Source organism: Jaculus jaculus, chromosome 7 (genome assembly GCF_020740685.1).
Source record: "Jaculus jaculus isolate mJacJac1 chromosome 7, mJacJac1.mat.Y.cur, whole genome shotgun sequence".
Classification (NCBI taxonomy): Eukaryota; Metazoa; Chordata; class Mammalia; order Rodentia; family Dipodidae; genus Jaculus; species Jaculus jaculus.
Window position 1 is genome coordinate 57,678,213 of NC_059108.1, and position 22,076 is coordinate 57,700,288.

Below are 22,076 nucleotides of genomic sequence, written 5' to 3' on the forward strand. Positions count from 1 at the left end.
TTCTCTGTGTTGGTCTCCTACCTCCTTGTGCTGGTATCTATCCGGTTCATCAGGAAAACAGCATCCTTGCTTGTTTCACCAATTTTTCTTAGTTTCAGCCAGAGCCCTTTGGATGTATGATGGGGTGGCTCTCTCCTTAGGATCTGCATCTATCTGAAAAAGAGAAGCAGATTCACCAACGGAGAGTAAGTTAGCACCAGGACAAATAAGATAGGCCTTACTTTTTATATAGAGAGTTTAATAGGTGTAGGCCCTCTTGTAGCCCATGATTGATGGTAGCTTGATATTGGAGAGTGGGCTTATGTTTGGATATGGTTCTGACTTGTTTCCCAGTTCCAGCTATGGGTCTTGTACCACTGAGGGGATCAGTTAGCTAAATGAAGAGCAGACGGTTCCCCACCATGGCTGTGTGCCACTATTGCACTTGTATGGGCATCACACCAGGTTATTTGCTGCTAAGTAGGTTGGACCATGAGTTGCTTGGACAGATATTGGTCATTTCTCCCAGGCGCCCATGTAGCACCTTCTGGCATTAGACACACTGACTGTCTGGGGACTGACTCTCTCCTGGCTTCCAGCCATGCCATTCCATTTTATGTATCAGCTGCATATGGTGTCTTCAGAAATAGGGTCTTACCAGTAACCTTTGGTGGGTCATCAAGTACTCTGACAGAAATCTGTCATTCTTTTAGAAAACCTTGTAGGTTTCTCTGATCAAAATCTAATTGTGGGTGATAGCCCCATGCTGGTACTGGGAGTTACAGGTCAGTGTCAGCTAAGAAAAAGAGGAAAAAATATATATCATATAATATATAATATATAGGAGTTAGAGAGGAGAGAGAGAAAGAGGGAGAGGGAGAGAGAGGGAGGGAAGATGTAGAGGATTTATGTTACACTTGATCCTCACCTCTCCAGTGTCTTGTGGTTCAAGTGTTTCCTTTAAGGGCATGGTGAAGTTTCAGCCATTTGGTCTACATTTTAGGAAGTAAAATTTTAGGATACCATTGCCCTTTGTGTCTAGATTAGTGTTTTCAACCCCTTCGATGCCCTCCCCTCCCTCCCCATCCCTCCTAGTGTCTAGTGCAGGAGATGCTTGCTGGGTGTGTAAGGTATCTTGGGTAGATTCACATTAGGTACTGTAGATGAGTGAGACTAAGTGGCGATTTTTTTTCTGTGATTAGGTAAGTTCTCTGAGAATGATCTGTTCCAGGTTCACCCATTTTTCCTCAAATTTCTTTGTGTCATTTATTCTTACTGCTGTATAGAATTCCATTGTGTAGATATACCACATCTTAGTTATTCATTCTTCTAGTGATGGACATCTGGGTTGATTCCAGCTCTTAGCTATTATGAATTGAGCAATTACAAACATGGTTGAGCAAATCTCTCTGGCCTGTGGTTTGAAGGTTTTAGGGTAGATGCCCAGTAAAGGAATAACTGGGTCTGTTGGTACCTCTATAGTCAGCTTTTTCAGGAGTCTCCATATTGCTTTCAAAAGTGGTTGTACTATCCTACATTCCCACCAACAGTGGATGAGTGTTCCTGCTTCTCCACATCCTTACCAGCATTTATTTTCATTTGATTTTTTGATGTTTGCTATCCTTATTGGGGTAAGGTGGAATCTCATAGTTGTTTTAATTTACATTTCTCTGATGATTAGGGATGATGAACATTTTCTTAAGTGTGCGTTTGCCATTGGTATTTCTTCCTCTGTGAACTGCCTGTTCATCTCTTTGCCCCATTTTGTGAGTGGGTTGTTTGACTTATTACTGTTTAGATTTTTGAGTTCTTTGTAGATTCTAGAGATTAGGCCTCTATCAGTTGGATAACCCACAAATATGTTCTCCCATTCTGTGGGGAATCTATTGGCTTTGCTTATTATATGCTTGCCTGTAAAGAAACTCTTTAGCTTCATATGATCCCATTGGTTGAGTGACTGTTTAAGATTGTGAGCTACTAGAGTTTTGTTCAGGAAGTTCTTTTTTTTTTTTTTTTTCCATTCCTATATCATGGAAAGTATTTCCTATATTTCTTACAGTAGTATTCAAGTTTCTGGTCTTATACTCAGGTCTTTGGTCCATTTGGATTTGCATGTACTGCATGGTGAAATGTGTGGATCAAGTTTCAGTTTCCTGCATGTGGTTATCCAGTTTGTCCAGCACCATTTGTTGGAGATGCTGTCTTTTTTGCAGCTTATATTGTCTATTGTGATCTCTCCTTTTTCATTTTGAATTTTGTTAATTTGGAGTGTCTCCTTTTTTTGCTTGATCAAATTGGCCAGAGGATTGTCAATCCTGTTTATTTTATCAAAGAACCAGCTCTTTGTTTTGTCAATTGCCTTAATTGTTTCCCTGGTTTCCAATTCATTAATTTCTGCTCCGATTTTAATTATTTCTTTCCTTCTGGAGCTCTTTGGGTTGGATTTTTCTTGTTTTTCCAATGCCTTTAGGTGGATGGTTAGGCTATTGATTTGGGATCTTTCTGTCTTTTTTATGAAGGCATTGAGTGCTATCAATTTTCCCCTGAGGACTGTCTTCATTTTGTCCCATAAGTTTTGGTATGATGTGTTCTCATTGTCATTCAATTACAGGAATTTTGCAATTTCATTTTTTATTTCATCCACTATCCATTTATTGTTTAAGAGTGTGCTATTCAGTTTCCAGTTGCCATTGGGGTTCTTGTTGATTTTTTTGTTGTTGATTTCTAGGAATATAGCATTATGATCTGATATCATTCAGGGAATTGTGTCGATTTTCCTAAATATGTGGAGGCAGTCTTTGTGACCCAGTATATGGTCTATTTTAGAGAATGTTCCATGGGCCTCTGAGAAGAATATGTAGTCTGTGGATTTTGGGTGGAAAGTTCTGTAGATGTCTGTTAGGTCTAAGTGTTCTATGGTTTTGTTGAGCTCTCTTACTTCCCTGTTGAGTTTCTGTTTGGATGATCTGTCTATTACTGATAATGGTGTGTTAAAGTCCCCAGCTATGATGGTGTTGGTGGTAATTTCTGTTCTATTGTAAAATAGATTCTGTTTTATGAACTGTGGTGCCCCTTTGTTTTGTGCATACAAATTTATGATTGTAATATCCTCTTGATGGATTGTTCCCTTGATGAGTAGGAAATAGCCTTCTTTGTCTTTTTTTTTTTTTATCTTATGTTCTTTTTTTATTTATTTATTTGAGAGCTACAGACACAGAGAGAAAGACACATAGAGGAATAGAGAGGGATAATGGGCGCACCAGGGCTTCCAGCCACTGCATGCGAACTCCAGATGCGTGAGCCCCCTTGCGCATCTGGCTAACATGGCCTGGGGAATGAGCCCCGAACCTTCTTTGTCTTTTTTGATTATATTTGGTTTGGAGTCTATTTTATCTGTTATTAATATAGCTATGCCTGCTGGTTTCTTATTCCCATTTCCTTGGAATATTGTCTTCCACCCCTTTACCCTGAGGAGGTGTCTGTCTTTATTGTTGAGGTGGGTTTCTTGAAGGCAACAGATTGAGGGGTCTAATTTTTTCATCCATCCTGGTAGCTTGTGTATCTTGATGGGTGAATTAAGGCCATTAATATTTAGGGTAATGACTGAGATTTGAATTGATCCCTGCCATAATGTGGTGCTAGATGTGTGCTGGTGTTTTCATGGGCTTTGAAGTTTTTTGTGCCTACTCTGGGTTTGGTTGTTGTGATCTGCTTCTTGTAGGCATTTGAGTTTGGTTGTTTCTTCTTTGTGGAGAATTTCCTGAAATACTCTCTATAAGTTTTGTTTTGTGTTCATATAATTGTAAAGCTGAGTTTTGTCATAGAAAGTTTTTCTTTCAGCATCTATTATGAGGGATACTTTTTCTGGGTTGAGTAGTTTGGGTTGGAAGCCATAGGTTCTAAAACTTTGGAGAGTTTCACTACAGGCCCTTCTAGTTTCAGGGTTTCCATTGAGAAGTCTGAAGTAATTCTGATGGGGTTACCTTTGAAAGTGGTGTGCTGTTTTTCCCTAGCTGCTTTTAGGATTTTCTCTTTGGTGTCAATGTTTAGTCTCATTGATAATATGTCTTGGAGAGTCTCTCCTTTGGTCCAGTCTGTTTGGAGTTCTGTTGGCTTCTTGTATCTTGATGGGCCTTTCTTTTAAGAGACTGGGGAACTTTTCTTCAATTATTTTGTTAAATAAATTCTCCATGCCTTTGGTCTGAAATTCTTCTTCTTCTGGTATTCCAATGATTCTGATATTAAGACATTTAAGTGTATCCCACTATTCCCTCATGTTCTGTTCAGAGGAACTTTTGAACTTACTAAAGTTTTTGAACTCTCAAACTGTTTCTTCCATCTTGTCTTCCACATCAGAGTTTCTATCCTCCACTTCACTGACTCTGTTCTTGAGGGCCTCTAGAGAGTTTGGGGCTTGTTCAATTAAGCTTGCATTTTCTACTACTTTTCTATGTATCATTTCCTTTGCTCTGTCAAGCTCCCTTTTCACCTCATTTTCTGAATTTCTTGATGGTTCTTGGAATTCTTCCCTGCATTTCTTTATGTCTTCATTTATTATGGCCAGCTGATTTTAAGGTCCTCTTTTATTCACTCTCCCTCAAATCTATTACCTCTCTTTGAACTCCTTCTTGTCTTTTGTCAATTCATTATAGCTTAGTGATGGTAGCATCCACATGATTATTGGTCCTTTGTTGCTTTCCTGAAAGTTCTATCAGTAAGTTTTTCAGGTTTGCATTGTTCATAACTTCAGTTTGATGTTCTGATCCTAATAACTCTTCTATGTTTTGGTTAGATGCATTCATTGTAGAACTGGGTGGTCTAACTGGGTTTTCTTGCATTTGGTAGTTTTTTTTTATATATAAGGAAAGTTTCTTTTTTTTAAAAAATTAATTAATTAATTTATTTATTTGAGAGCACCAGTCACAGAGAGAAAGACATATAGAGGGAGAGAGAGAGAATGGGCGCACCAGGGCTTCCAGCCACTGCAAACGAACTCCAGACGTGTGTGCCCCCTCGTGCATGTGGCTAACGTGGGACCTGGGGAATTGAGCCTTTAACCGGGGTCCTTAAGCTTCACAGGCAAGCGCTTAACCACTAAGCCATCTCTCCAGCCCTTGCATTTGGTTTTTTATGTTGTTTCTTTTGCGCTGTGGTCTGCCAATGACAGTGTATGGGCATGTAGGAGGGTAGATCAGCCTGGGCTCTAGCGCAATGGGAATCCAAGGCAGCCTGGGGCAGTTGTCAGGCAGCCTGTGCTTTGGCTCCCACTTGCCAAAGCCACCTATCTACTGCCTGACCCAGGGCACCAATTTTCCCTGAATTCTGGAGTGGTAATTCACCACGGCTGCCTGCCTTTGAGCTTGGAGGGGACTGAGTTATAAAGTCCTGAATCAGCCCAAACTCTGGCTGGGAACCCTGGGTCCTGGAAAGAGTCTGCGCTCCCCCACTACAGGAAAGTGTAGGATGGAGGGCATGGCAGACATGTAGGAGAGGGCACTTGAGCTGGTGCAAGTGAGAGACACTCTGGGCTTGTGTGGCAATTGCTGTGGGACTGGGCTCACTGAACTGTAGTGTGGGCAAGTGTGCAGAGTGGTTTAAGCTTCCACTGCAGGGATCGATCTGTGCACGTGATCTGTGCGTGGAATTGGGTGTGGCGGTGGTGGCAGGGTGTGGGACCGTGATGGCGGGCCGTGAAGGCTATTTGGTGTTAGGGGTGGTCTACCCGACCATGAGGGGATCCGCGATTCACTGTTCACCCCCTCTGTGCCCTCCCACTGATAAGAAGTCCCAGAAAACCCTTAATGTCTTGTCTTTCTTTCCCTGGGATGTGCAGGACAGCTAGGTTGTCACTATCTCTGCCAGAAGTCCTGATTTCTATTTTTGTTGTTACAGTATACTGAAGTAAATTTATTTTGTGTTAAGATTGCAAATTTAATACAATGTATAAAATTTGACAATGGACACCAGAAAGCTATGAAAAATCAAAACTTAAAAGAAATGAACTTATGTATATCTAAATAAAGTAAATTACTATTAAAGTAGGATGTACTGGCATAATTTAAATTATTTACCTATTTTATAAAAATACCTTTTACTACTGTTCTAATTATTTATGGAGATATTGCTCCAAAATCACATTATTAATATAACAACAAATTCCTTACCTATAATGTTTTACTACAGAGGCCTGGAAAAATGAAGTGCTAAGTAGCTGTTTGATGTTTTTATTATAAACATTAAAATAAAAAAATAAAAAAAAACTCCCCTAGTTGTTAACTTTTATCTTTCCACAGCTGCAAGATCCCATCCTTATATCTGTCACCATGGAAACTTTGAGTAAGATGTTTTAATTTTCATTTTTATAAAGAATAAAATAATCCTCATTGCCATTTTATTTTTGTAAGACATTTATTATAATGTCATTGTTGTTTATTGGAAAAGGAGAAAAGACATTTAAAAATCTGGACTGAAGAACTATGACTTTTGGAAAACTTCATTATATTTGTTACTTTTTCCTTGCTTGGACAGGATATCTGACAAAAATCATATTAAGGAAGGAAGAGTTTATTTCTCTTACACTTCCAGGTTAGAGACCATCATGTATGGAAGACATGGCAGTTGTAGCTAGTATCATCCAGTGATTTGTGTTGTGTTTGCAGACAGGAAATAGAGAGGAAAACAAATGCTGGTACTCTTCCTTTTATACAGTTCAGGAACCCTTCCCAAAGCATAGTGCCATCCACATTTAGGGTGAGACTTTCCACCTCAATTAATTTAATCTTGAAAACACTTCACAAATGTGGTACCTGCCTGGCTCTTCAGAGACATTCACATACGCTCTGTCAAATTGTTCTACTAAATCCTATGTGCAATGTAGAAAATATGCATTTCATACATTAATTCCAAGTACAAATATAATGTATTAATCTATCAATCCTTTCAGGGTCCTTTTCTTTCTCACATTTTGCACTTTCTTAATTACTTTAAAAACATGTCATTAAATTTCTAATTAAGCTTTGCAGTGAATTGAGTTACAAAATATGCCAAGAAACATAGTGTCTATTATGGGAGAAATTATTTGTAACCCTGAAATTGGGTTCTGTTTTATAGAGTCATGTATGTAATGGATAATGCACAATTAAAAAAAAAAAAGTACTTCAGTGACTAGCATTCATCCTTAGGATCATTAAGACAAGTATGTTAAAATCTTGACATACTGATTTATTTTTACATTTATTTTAATGTCAAGAATAAGCCAAAACATGTGTTCAGCATCCAGATGCAGATGAAAGATGTGTATATCTCAACAGAATTTTACAACCTCCTCATCTTTGGCAAATCATTTGAATTCAAGGATGAACCTTTCAAACACCACTTGTTTCCTTCTTAGTGAGAGCATTCCAAATCTAGCCAAGGTTCTTGATGCAGTCAGAGAGGCTGACACTTTGTCAGAATCAAAGCAGTCTTCTCTATGATTTCCTCAGTTAAAACAAAAAACACAAGTAAGAGTTTTCTTCAGGTAGCAAAGGTGGACCTGGAATTCACATGTAGTCTCAGGCTGTCTTTGAACTAACAGCAATCCTCCTACCTCTACTTCTGCATGCTGGGATTAGAAACATGTGCCATCATGTCTGGCTATTTTTTTTTTCTTTCTTTATGTCTTGTGTTTCCATTTCTGAATCAGATTGGGACATCAGCAATGATCTATCTATCTTTAAGAGTTCTGATTCCTTCTACAGATAAGTTGCACAGAGAGATTCATTTAAAGTACTCTATGTTTATGACATTTTTTTTTATTTCTAGCATTTCCATCTGATAAATAGATGTTTTATTTATCTGCTTCCATTACCCCTTTTCTTGTTGCACACTGTTGCCATTTTCCATTAGAGTCTTTATATCTTAATTATTTAAAATTTCTTGTCGGGGAATATATCTTTGTCATATATGAATTCTTTATTCAGAATATAGAGTTTACTTGTTCTGTGTTTTTCCACATCTCCTTTGCTTTTTTTAAAAATTTTTTTGTTATCTATTTTTTATTTACTTATATAAGAGGGACAGAGAGAGAAAGAGGCAGATAGAAAGAGAGATAGAGAGAGAGAGAGAGAGAGAGAGAGAGAGAGAGAGAGAGAGAAAGAGAATGGGCGGCCAGGGCCTACAGCCACTGCAAACGAACTCCAGATGCATGTACCCCCTTGTACATCTGGCTAATGTGGGTCCTGGGGAATTGAGCCTCGAACTGGGGTCCTTAAGCTTTACAGGCAAGCGCTTAACCACTAAGTCATGTCTCCAGCCTCCTTTGCACTTTTGATAGGGCTTTTGATACTACATTCTTCACAATTATTATACAGTAATTAAATTTTTCTATCCCATTTCCTAACTCTCTCAGGTTTCAAAGTTGTCAAAATGATTCTTGACCCCTTTTGACTTTGTTTCTACTATCATGTTAGACGAGAAACAGAGTGGATTACAGACAGCTAAATGCACTCCCCTTTGACAATGATTGGTTTATCCAGAAGCTTATTTTTTCTAGAAGATAAATATTTGTTATAGAGGATTTTCTTGTTGTACTTGACAATGATTAGTACTCTGTTCCAAGATATTGGAAATTATACTCTCCATTGGAGAATCTGCATCTCTTTTTCGGATAGATGTAGATCCTAAGGAGAGAACCACCCCATCATACCTCAAAAGGGCCCCAGCTGAAACTAAGAATAATTGGCAAAACAAGCAAGGGTGCTGTTTTCTTGGTGAATCAGGTACCAGCACAAGGGTGAAGGAGATCAACACAGAGAAAAATCAACTCCTACAAAATCAGAGATTGAGAGACCCAGAGGCCCCCAATACCTCATCACTGAAGCAGACCAAAAATGAACCCAACATGGCTCAGGGAAATTTTGTGGAAGAGGGGGTGAAAGAATGTCAGAGCCACATGTTGGGTCTGGTGTACATGGATCTGGAGAGTTGAACATGGGTCCTTAGGATTTTCAGGCAAATGCCTTAACCAATAAGTCATCTCTAGCCCTCTTTTGCCTTTTTAAATTAATTATGCAGTATACTGAATGAATAATTCAGGTTTTGTGCCTATTCCACTTCTGTCATGTTCTTAGATCTTTTTCCCAGTCCCATTCCACTGAGGGTCCTTCTCAATGGAATTGGTGATATTCATCATGGTGGGTTCTTTTTTTTTTTTTTTTTTTTTTTTGAGGTAGGGTCTCACTCTGGCTCAAGTTGATGGAATTCACTATGTAGTCTCAGGGTGGCCTGGAACTCATGGTGATCCTCCTACCTCTTCCTCCCCAGTGCTGGGATTAAAAGAGGCCACCACCAAGCCTGGCTCCTACCATGGTATTATTAATGATTCCATAAATCACTGTTGGGGAGGGAAATGCCTCAGGGTACTCCTTCTAATCCTGTGACACTTATGTGGTGGTTTGATTCATGTTCTAAATGTTAGGTTCCCAGCTGATGAGAAACATGAAAGAATGTTGTTTTCTTGGCAAACCAGGAACCAGCACAACAGTGATGGAGGTAGACAGACACAGAGAACAATCAACCCCTATCAAACCAGATATCCAGAGACACAGAGGCTCCCAAGACCTTAACACTAAAGCAGACCTAATATGAAGCCAACATGGCCCATGAAAATTTGTGGAAGAGGGGCTGGAAAGAATGTCAGAGTCACAAGTTGGATCATGACAGGCAGAGACATGTCCTCCTACCCAAAACTAAAGGCTAACCACACAATATATGACCCATATACCCCAACAAGGAGGGTCCCTGTGGAGGGAGGAGGTCAGGGAGGAGGCTAACAATGGTACCAACTTGACTGTATTCACTGGCTACAAATATATATATATATATTTTTTTTCCATTGGGCAAATGTACATCTTTATTATCCAATCACCTGTTGAGGGACATCTAGGCTTGTTCCATTCCCTAGCTATTGTGAATAGAACAGCATTAAACATGGTTGTGTAAGTATCCCTAAGGCAGTGAGAAGAGTCATTAGGATGCATACCTAGGAGTACTACAGCTGGATCATACGGTAAATCTATTTTTAGCTATCTCAGGAACCTCCATACTGATTTCCATAATGGCTGTACCAGACTACATTCCTACCAACAGTGTAGAAGGGATCCCCTTTTCCCACAACCTCACCAACATTTATTGTCATTTGTTTTCTTGATGATATCCATTCGGACAGGAGAGAGATGGAATCTCCAAGTAGTTTTTTTTTTTAATATTTTTAATTTTTATTAGCATTTCCGTGATTCTAAAAAAATATCCCATGTTAATTCTGTCCCTATCCCCCCCACACTTTCACCTTTGAAATTACATTCTCCATCATGTTACCTCCCCATCACAATCATTGTACTTACATATATACAATATCAACCTATTAAATACCCTCTTCCCTTCCTTTCTCTTCCCTTTATGTGTCCTTTTTAACTTACTGGCCTCTGCTACTAAGTATTTTCATTCTCACGCAGAAGCCCAGTACCAACTTGACTGTATTCACTGGCTACAAAAATATTTTTTCAAAAGATGAAATAAAATGAAAAAAAAAAAAAACATGTTGAGCTACCTATACCTATATATACCTCTGTACCTATACACTTCTGTCACATGCTCTTATCTACTTTATCATTAATGCTATGGTACCAGAAGCTTTGGCAAGTGATATAATCTCTGAATATCAGGATGCCAGATAAGATCCCTTCATTAGTCTAAGCTTTTGTTAAAGAGGCCTTTTTATTATTATTTAAAGGAAAATTCATAAGTATCAAGACAAAGACAGATTATATACACATTATTTCTAGAAAATTCTTATTTAGAAAAATGTTCTGAACCAATGACAATAATGGTGCTCATTATGTTTTCTAGATGACTAGTTTTAATAACTCAGATCAGGGATTTTGACAAAATAAATGAAAAAAATTGGATATGCACTGTGAGTCTGTATTCACTGTAGCAGACTAAAAATAGAGGTTATACTTTAGATATGCCTTCTCCATCATGGTTAATAAGTTTAAAGTATTGTTGCAAAATAACTCAGGTTTGGCTGAGCATATGTCTCTAACATAGTTAATGTTTCTAACATAGTTAATTTTATCTCATCATGTATTCAAGAAGATATACTAATAAATCTGAATTTATCTAGATGGCTCCAGATTGCATGATTCTTCTCAAAATTGTTAGTATAATTAGAGGGACATGAGATGCCAGTATCTCTCTCTAGAAGCATCCAATATGTATTTTTTTTTTTACAATTTTAATATAAGGTTACTCATGCCCCAGATCAGCACAAAAAAAGGCCAGTCAGAATATTAATTTATTTGAAAGAATATATAACAAGTATTCTTAAAAGTGTTCAATGAGATTCCACTGAGAACAGAATGGTTTTCAGAAGGATGAATGTCCCCAAACATTTCTATAAGCTCAAGGGACCCCCCCAAAAATGGAAAATTTATAGAAGAAAGGCATAAAATGAAACTCATTCATATTAAAATGATGGGGACAGACTTCCAGTTAAGATGGCAGCATAGGTACCACGCCAAACCAGCCTAGGGGGGTGGGGGGAAGCCCAAAAACACTCAGCAAAATACACACTTTTACTAAAAAGTGAGGTGTATAGGAAGTTGAAATGGCAGTGGAGAAATAGAAGAGATCCAGAGCATCCAGAGCCTGCACAGGCCAGGAAAAGTGGCCCTGACAGGTCAACCGACTGAGGCAGCAGCAATGCACCAGAAAGCTGCCAGGCTCAGCTCCAGCCGCAGGAATAGCCAAGTTGGGGGAGCTTCCACTCACACTGGAGCTCTCCACAACTCAAGAAATGTGAAGGGGGAGCAGCAATGAACAATGGAGGAGCAGATCACAAGGTAGAAGAACATGTGGAACAGAAAGAGATCTAGAGCAGCTATGGCTCCCTCCCCTCCCGCACTACCTGTGCACAGCTCCAGCAAACAGAGCAGCAGTCCTGGGACCCAGCCATGCCAACTTGAGCCAACAGGAGGACCCAAGCAGGAGCAGAGTCTGGCAGCAACATCAGTGGCTCTGGCACCGGCATCAGAAACCCCAACAGCGGTGGATAGAGTAGCAGCAGCTTCAATGGCAGCAGCGGCAGATCCAGCAGCAGCAGCAGTTTCAGAAGCAGCAGCAGATCCAGCAGCAGCAGGTTCAGTGGCAGCAGCAGTAGCAGTTCCAGCAGCAGGGATGCTGATCTGCAGGGCCACATTTTCCAGGTTCGGTTTGCCCCACAGGAAAATCCAGAAATCAGAACAGCAGCCCAATGACCCAGCCAGCAACTTGACTGAGACCAAAATCATCCAAGGTAACTGGGATTGCACCAGGGAAGGGTTTCACTTGGTCACAAGCTGACTTGGATTCCTCAACAGACCAGAAATCTTAACCTCTTTGTTGATAGAGGATCTGGTTGTTATAATAACTACTCTTGCATAAACACTCAGGGCTATTTTTGATTGAATGCGTAGTGTTTAGTTAAATTTTAGAATCTACCTGTATTTTATTCCACTCAGCCTACTTGAATACTCCCATAGCAAGAAAAGTCAACCACTGGGAACACCTTTGTAGATACAGTCTTAAAAGCCACACCTAACACCTTAAGCTCCTACCCTGAAGATATAGAACATCAAATCAACTGCTACAGCTAAGAATACCTAGCTAGCTAGAAAATCCAAGCATTAACTTAATCCAAGATGCAAAAATATATACATTATAACACAAGAAACACTAAAAAGCAAGACAATATAAGTCCATCTAAAAGTATTAATGCATCAGAAATGATCTCCAATGAGAACAAGTTAGAGGAAATGCCCAAGAAATACTTCAAAAGAATGATTGTAAATATGTTCAAAGAAGACAAAGAACAAATCAAAGGATTCAAAGAAATCAAAGAGGAAATCAAAGAAGATGCAGGACAGAAATTTATTGAAATAAAGAAGGCAATACAAGACATAAATAAGGAAATAGAAATAATAAAGAAAAACCAGTCAGAATTACTAGCAATGAAGAACACAGTTAATGAAATAAAAAACTCTGTAGAAAATCTCACCAGTAGAATGGATGAAGGAGAGGACAGAATTAGAAGCTAGAAGACCAGTTGGCAGATCTATTACAGTCCAATAAAGAGAAAGACAAACTTATAGAAAAGTATGAGTGGGAATTTCAAGATATTCGGGGCACTATGAAAAGATCAAATATAAGAATTCAGGGCATAGTAGAAGGAGAAGAATTCCACACCAAAGGTATAGTAGGCGTCTTCAACAAAATCATAGAAGAAAACTTCCCCCAAATTGGGAAAGAGGTGCCAAAGCAGATACAGGAAGCCTTTAGAACCCCAGCCAGACAAAACCTGGAAAGAACCTCTCCTCGCCATATTATAATCAAACTTCCAAACACACAAACCAAAGAAAAAATATTGAGAGCAGTTAGAGAGAAAAATCAAGTTACGTACAAAGGCAAACCCTTCAGGATTACAGCAGATTATTCAACACAAAATTTAAAAGCCAGAAGGGCTTGGAGTGATATATTCCAAGTTCTGAAAGATAACAACTGTCAACCAAGGTTACTTTATCCTTCAAATTTTTCCATTCAAATAGATGGAGAAATAAGGACATTCCATGAAAAAACAGGTTAAAGGAGTATTTGAAGACAAAACCAGCTCTACAGAAAATACTTGATAGAATTCTCCATGCTGAAGAAAATGAAAAGCACACAATGATCATTCACCCTGACCAAGTAGGCTTTATCCCAGAGATGCAGGGATGGTTCAACATACACAAATCTATAAATCATATAAATGGGTTGAAGGACAAAAATCACATGATTATCTCATTAGACAAAAAGAAAGTGTTTGACAAAATCCAACATCCCTTCATGATATAAGTCCAACAGAGACTGGGAATAGAAGGAACATATCTTAATATAATAAAAGCTATTTATGACAAGCCTACAGCCAACATATTACTAAATGGGGAAAAACTGGAAGCTTTTCCACTAAAACAGGAACAAGACCAGGGTGTCCGCTGTCCCCACTTTTATTTAATAAAGTTTTGGAAGTCTTAGCCATAGCAGTAAGACAAGAGACACACATAAAAGGGATACAAATTGGAAAGGAAGAAATAAAGTTATCATTATTTGCAGATGACATGATTCTATATATGAAGGACCCTAAAGACTCTACTAGCAAACTGTTAGAGCTGATACAAACCTACAGCCATGTAGCAGGGTACAAAATAAATACACAGAAATCAGTAGCCTTCATATACGCCAACAACAAACACAAAGAGGATGAAATCAGAGAATCACTCCCTTCACAATTGCATCAAAAAAAAATAAGAATAGTAATGAAGTACCTTGGAATAAACCTAACCAAGGAAGTAATGAATCTCTACAATGAGAACTTTAAAACTCTCAAGGAAGAAATTTCAGAAGACAGTAGAAAGTGGAAAAACCTCACTTGTTCCTGGATTGGAAGAATCAATATTGTGAAAATGGCAAACTTACCAAAAGCAATCTACACATTTCATGCAATCCCCATCAAGTTCCAAAGGCATTCTTCATGGAAATAGGAAACAACAATCCAAAAATTCATTTGGAATCACAAAAAACCTCAAATATCTAAAATAACACTGAGCAACAAAAATAAGGCTGGTAGTATCATCACACCTGATTTTAACTTATACTGCAGAGCCACAGTTTGGTACTGGCCCAAAAGCAGACATGTACATCAATGGAACAGAATAGAGGACCCATATGTAAGTCCAAGTAGCTATTTAGCCACCTGATATTCAATAAAAGTGCCAAAAATACTCACTGGAGAAAAGACAGCCTCTTCAGCAAATGATGTTTGGAAAACTGGATATATATCTGTAGAAGGATGAAAATAGATCCTTCTATCTCTCCATGCACAAGAATTAAGTACAAATGGATTAAAGACCTTAACATCAGAGCTGAAACTCTGAAACTGCCAGAGGAAAAAGTAGGGGAAACCCTTCAATATACTGGTCTTGGGAAAGACTTTCTGAATACAACCCCAATAGCTCAGGCAATAAAACCACAGATTAATCACTGGGACCTCATGAAAGTACAGAGATTTTGCACTGCAAAGGACACTGAATAAAGCAGAGGCAACCTACAGAATGGGAAAAAAAATATTTGCCAGCTATATATCTGATAGAAGACTATTATCTAGGATATACAAAGAACTTAAAAAGTTAACTAATAAGGAATCAAGCATGCCAAACAAAAAATGGGCAATGGAGCTAAATAGAGAGTTCTCAAAGGAAGATATATGTATGGCATATAAGCATCTAAAAAATGTTCTATGTCACTAGTCATCAGGGAAATGCAGATTAAAACTACATTGAGATTCCATCTCACTCCTGTCAGATTGGCCACCATCACAAAAACAAATGATCATAAATGTTAATAGGGATGTGGAAAAAGAGGAACCCTTCTACACTGCTGGTGGGAAAGCAATCTTGTCCAGCCATTGTGGAAATCAGTGGGGAGGTTCCTAAAACAGCTAAAGATTGATCTACCATATAACCCAGCTATAGCACTCCTAGGCATATATCCTAAGGACTCATCTCATTTCCTTAGAAGTACGTGCTCAACCATGTTTATTGCTGCTCAATGCATAATAGCTGGGAGATGGAACCAGCCTAGATGTCCCTCAACTGATGAGTGGATAATGAAGATGTGGCACATTTATACAATGAAGTTCTACTAGTAGTAAAGAAAAATGAAGTTATGAAATTTGCAGAAAAATGGATGGACCTGGAAAGGATTATACTAAGTGAGGTAACCCAGGCCCAGAAATCCAAGTGCCACATGTTCACCCTCATATGTGGATCCTATCTACAGATGATTGGGCTTCTGCATGAGAAGGAAAATACTTAGTAGCAGAGGCCAGTAATTTAAAAAGGAGATATAAAAGGAGGAGAACGGAAAGGAAGAGGGTATTTACTAGGTTGGTATAGTATATATGTAACTACAATGATTGAGATAGGGAGGTAATATGATGGAGAATGGAATTTCAAAGGGGAAAGTGGGGTGGGGGAGAGGTTATTACTATGGAAATTTCTTATAATCATGGAAAATGTTAATAAAAATTGTGAAAAGAAAAAAAATGTTAGGGACCTCAAAGTAGTATTTATGCTGATATTGTTCCATTTAGCACCATGCTTTTGCTTTAGTTTTATTTATCTTCATTATAGAGCAAAAATCTAACAGAAATTTTTTTTAAAAAATAGAAATAATGGTGTGTTTTCCTGATGTATTAAGCAAACCGCAATAATTTTTACATCTCCATGTCCTCACATTCATAATACTTTAATGTTCTTTATGAATATCCAGGGTATGGAATGTAACTATTGTTGACATAGTACTTGTGAATTAGTTTTTTTCTTGTCCTAGAATACATATATGATAAAATCTATTTATCCTACTTTAGCCATATATTTCACATAGCATTTTATTTTAAAGACTTTCCTGTGGTAACCATGTACAGCTTTTTTTAAAGTATGTTTTAGCAATTAAAATAAATTGATATTAGGAAGTAGAACTCAATTTCTGAGAAGTGTAAGCTTCAGTCCACATGTGAATTGCTTCGATTATATTTTAATGGAAAATGAAGCATCAGAAGAAGCAATGCGTTTAGAATATATAACTCAAAATGGTGGTCACAACCCACCTCATTTGCTAGTCCTTTCAAGCTTTAAAAGTTTTATTTTCAATTTGAATATTATACTGTGTTAAAGCATTGAAATTTACCCCACAGGCTGCAGTCAAATAATGTGTGGCAATACTAATGATTATATCTTGGAAACAGTTGCTGAAATATGCTTCTTAAAGAAATGGATCTTGAAAGAGAACAAAAATATTCTTCCTCCAGTAAGATAGTGGAAGAGAAAATCACTTACTGCAGTTTTGAAATAGCGATTGAATTGCTATGAAGACTGCAAGAATGCACAGGAATGGATAAAAGTGGTAGTGGTATGATTTCCTTGCATGGTTACATAGGAAAGACTATCTGAAATGTAAGCTATGTTAACTGCCAAAAATAGAGCACAAAACTTAACAGATAGAAGATGTTATTTTTATTTTAGTATTCATCTATATATGTAGCAATACACATGTGGGAAGGAAAACAAAATGCACACTGTTTTAAAAATAGAAGTTTTCATAAATGGTTCTTATAGTGGTGGAAAAACATTTATTTATAGTAAGAATTCAGACAAACAAAAAAAATGTGCTTCAGTCCAATGTCTGAGGTGTTCACAAGTCTGTATTGACATACATGTTTAAAGTGCTTTTCAGGAAAAAACATAAAACATTTATGATCTAAAGTGGTTTCTAATAGGTCAATATTTGAAGTTTATTTTTCTAAGAACTTTAAAGTAGTATATTGTGCTTAGAAGAAAATATCAGTTAAGTGTATAGAAATAACTTTATTGATTTCTTTTGCATATATTTGTCATAGAATATTGAAAATTATTACATAAAATTAATTATATACATATGAATACTTAAAGGTTCTTATTTTCCATTATTTTATATGTGATTGTGCTTTCTCAAATACACGCACAAGTAAAGATTCATGTAGTGAAATTACTTTAAGACATTTGTGTTTATAATGGCCTTAAATTATACAATATTGCCATACTGGAATGCTGTTGTATTATCTAAAGTGTTCCTTATGACCTACAAATATGGTAAAATCCAATAAAATATTGCTTTTATAATTATTATATACTTTTAAAGTTTCCATTAAAATAATTTCAATCCTTTTCTAGCAAAAACCTTCTTGACAAATGAACATGAATATTAATATATTTCCAGAATATAAAATCTAGGTTCTACTATATTATTAATGAAGCAATCATTTTTATTTTCTTGGCTACATAATTTTGGAAGCATGTAAAGATAGCATTTTTGTTCATTAGAGAACATAAATATTAAAGGTCTCATAACTGAGTAATATGAATATTCTCCTCTTTTAAAAATATGGCATTCACAGTTCTTCAGTAGTAATGTTTACAGCTTATTATCCATTAGGTCATTCACTTTCTAATCACTGTAACAACTGAAAGGATAAAAGATGCTTTTTGGCTCATGTTTCCATAGGTTTCTGTCCATGATGTTTTCTCTGTTCTTTTTGGACTAGTGGGATAAAGAACATCATAGAGGTAAGAGCACGTGGTAGAGGATCACTCTCATTTCATGGATACAAAGAGAAAGAGAGAGTAGGGGGAAGAGAAGGTAAGGGAATGGAAGGGAAGAGAAGGGCAGGACATCCAACACAGCTCCACTCCTCATAATTCCATCACATTCTAAAGTATTAATGGATTATTCCATTGATAACTTTAGTGTTCTTACAGTTCAAGTACTTGTCCATGACTAGATCTGTCAAACGGAGAGCAAGTCATCAGTGTTTGAGCCTTTGGTGGAACAATCAGTATGAAATGTATATTTTCAAAACAATATTACAATAAAATTCTGAATGCAAAATGGTAGAAATAAAATGTATGCCATCCATTTGAAATGATACATAGTACTATTAAGAAAATTTTATGTGTAAGGATGGAGATTCAGCATATTTGGAGGCCCTTAAATAACTAAAAAAATATGTTAGATTAATTTACTCTCAAATACAATTTTACTGACATATATGAAGTGGAATAGTTAAAATTAAGTGTAGTACCTAGAATAACAGAAATTGTCCTTACAAGTAGATGCCCTTCTAGGTCAACAGTGCCTTTGATCATTGACCCACATCAAAGAAGACCTGTACCCACAAGTCTTCTCCTTCCTTATTCTCACCTACTCAAAGTAGGCAGCTTTCTGGATTTAATTACTGCTAATTACTTTATTCTCTTATTTTTTTAAATTTACTTTTATACAAACATGAACAGTGTACTCTTGTGTTTTTATGTCAAAATTATGTTTGGGAAAATTCATTCTTTTAGCACAAGAATTCAAGTTTGCTGAAGGTGATAAATAGTCCATTCTATAATTATGACACAATTATCTCTGTACCATTTAACAATTTTTGCAGAGTTATCTGATGGCAAATAACGCTGATATGACCATTTTTCTGCCCTTGTGAGGCACATATGCTGTGTTATACCTCATAAATAAATTGCTGTGTCACAGAATAAGCATATGGAAAATTTAGTAGATAGTGCCGAAGTATTTTATACTGGAATGATTCCAATTTACACTCAGAGCAGTGAATGAGTTCAACTGGATAAAATACGAGACCTCCAGCCAACTCTTACAATTGTACTTCTTAATTTTGTTTTATCACACACTGCAATAATACATGTGCATATATTTCTTTCCATTTCTCCTCTGATGAACCAGTTTGGTACACTTATCAGACATTTGATTAAGCTCTATTACTAAGTACCATTTGAAGACTTTTGCTATTCTTTTTCACATATATTCTGGGTAGCAAACAGATACATATAAATAAAGCTATTTTCTATCTCTTAAAATTCTTGGGAGAATTAAATTAAGATGAGTTAATATATTTACATATTGCACATGCATTATTATAAAATAGAAATATAGGTATATATACCTATGATTTTATATCTTCTCAGTTATAGCCCCTAGTCTCATACCATTCACCTCTATCTATCTACCTATCAGTCTATCATCTAACTTTCTTAGTGACTGTGTCAATGGGACTATAAGATGCCACTCTATAATATTTTCCTTATGGAAATACTGAAGATCACAGTTTTGACAGCAACAACTTTTGATGTTTTGTTCAATCACTATGTTCACAAACCTCCTCCTCAGACATGGTGATAGGCACTGAGGAGACTCAAAACTTAACAAAGCAGACAATAAAGAGTGCTGAGAGCTCAATACTAAAGGAGACTTCTACCAAACCCTTCAAGTCTTAGTGAACATAGCTGAAGATGGGGTAGAAAGAATAGAAGAGCCACGTGGTGGGATTGTGTATGCTGATGCATTGTCTTCTATAGAGGAACTGACTTGCATATTCATGACTCCACCAAGATTGTGGAAACAGCCACTGAGGTAGGCCCTCAGTGGAATGTAGATGGGAGAGAGGAAACGTAAGAATATAACCCAATGGGAACATGATTTATTTGTGATATGCTCATATTTCAATTCCCAATAAAATTTCCTATTAAAAAAAAGATTCCCAAGGGAGTACAGTTGTCACTACATGAAGAAAATCCATGTAGGAGATATGGGTAAGAGATTTGAGTTTTATGTTTTTCACCTTCTTATTCTCTTAGTATTCCTCATGTTACATGGTACATTAAAGTAACCCAATTATGAGAGTGATGTGTTTGATAAGCTCAAACACCTTTGATAAAGGTTTCAGCATACATTTGCAAAATTCATAGGCATCTGTTGGACTAATTAATTAATTGTCATTTCATTGGGACCAATATAGTCAAAAGGGAAATGACAAATAACTAAGACTTAAACAACATACTTAAAATTTTTAAAAGGTGTATATTAAAATTAATGTGACTAGGTTAATTTATATTTTAACAAAGCACACATACTATTTTGTGAGCAGTAGATTTTTGTGTGGTAAAGTATATATAGAAAAATTTATGTATGTTTTAAAAAGAAGAGCAATGTGGATCTGGGTTTTTGTTTTCTTCTGATTATCTCATATAGAGATTATGACCCTAAGTAAATGGTCAAAACGAAAGTCACCTCTTTGTCCTCTAGAGAGTAATTATTAGCACAATCTCTGCATCAGCACACTGGGACATATGGTGGCCAGAGGGCTTCATCCTAGTTATGCCTTTTTGATAAGTAGCCCAGGGAGCACATAGTTTCCTTGCACAGGAGAAAACATCTCCCCAAGTCCATGACAAGGTAATGATCTCAGAGCTTTTATCTGTGGATGGCTGAAAACTTGGTTCTTTTAAATATTAAAACATCCCTTCTAACAACCCTAAAACTCTATAAATTATTTAGTTTCTAAGTAAAATTATTTGAAGTTAAATATCCTGTAGCTTCACTTAGCCATTTCATGCCTTCTTTCTCCAGCTTAACTTTTGGAATATAGTACTCAGTGATATAAAAACATAGTACATAGTAATAGTACTACAAAGATATATTATAAAAATAATATTCTTAAAATTTTTGAGAGGTAATCAATTTTTGACAATATAAATGATTTTATATTATTTTCAGAAATAAATACTAGTGTGATTTCATAATTTTCTAGACTAAAGTGCATGGTACTGTTTAGTCTTGCATAAAAAGTTATCTTGCATTATTCTGAAATAATTATAACTAAGAAAAATGCTAATACTGGAAAATGTATACCTTTTGTCACAGTATGTTCTTACAGTGAGGAATAACACCCCAGCATAGACCCAAGATGACTTTGAAAGGAGTATTTCATATTTCGTGCAGAAACCAAAGATAACTCAAATAGGTCAGACTTCTGTACTCAAAATACCTGCTTAGCTTAATTGTAATTTCTTTGGTTAAAGTTATTGCATTATTTTCTGAATTGCTATTTGACAAACACTTCTTTACTTGGCAAAGAGCTTGGAAATATAATATTACAAGCTAAATTTTGAAAACATGAATGAATCTGTTTTCTAAAATATATTATTTACAATTTCAGTTAGAAAACAAAGTCTTCAACTAAATTACATGGGAGTTCAGAGTCATATTTATTGTATAATTGAAGAGGCCAGGATATAGACAAGAAGGACTCTGCCCAATTCAAAAGTAAATTAAACCTTGGAACTCCATGGTCCCTGATTCACAACACATTACTTGTATTTCTAAAACAAACACATACAAAAAAACTTCTAGTCCATGTATAACAAAAAAGCAAATGTGTTCATAAAGAGAAGACCTGCTTCATGTTTGCCTCAAACTTTCAAAAAATGTCTTGCATGTGTATTTAAAATACAATGCTGAAATAATTTATCTTGGATATTATGAGATGAAACAAACTCAGAACATAATAATACAAGACCCAAGGACATTGAAAACTCCAGGTACCCCAATATCAGAGTTTCAAAAAGTTTTCATTGTAGTTGTAACTTTTA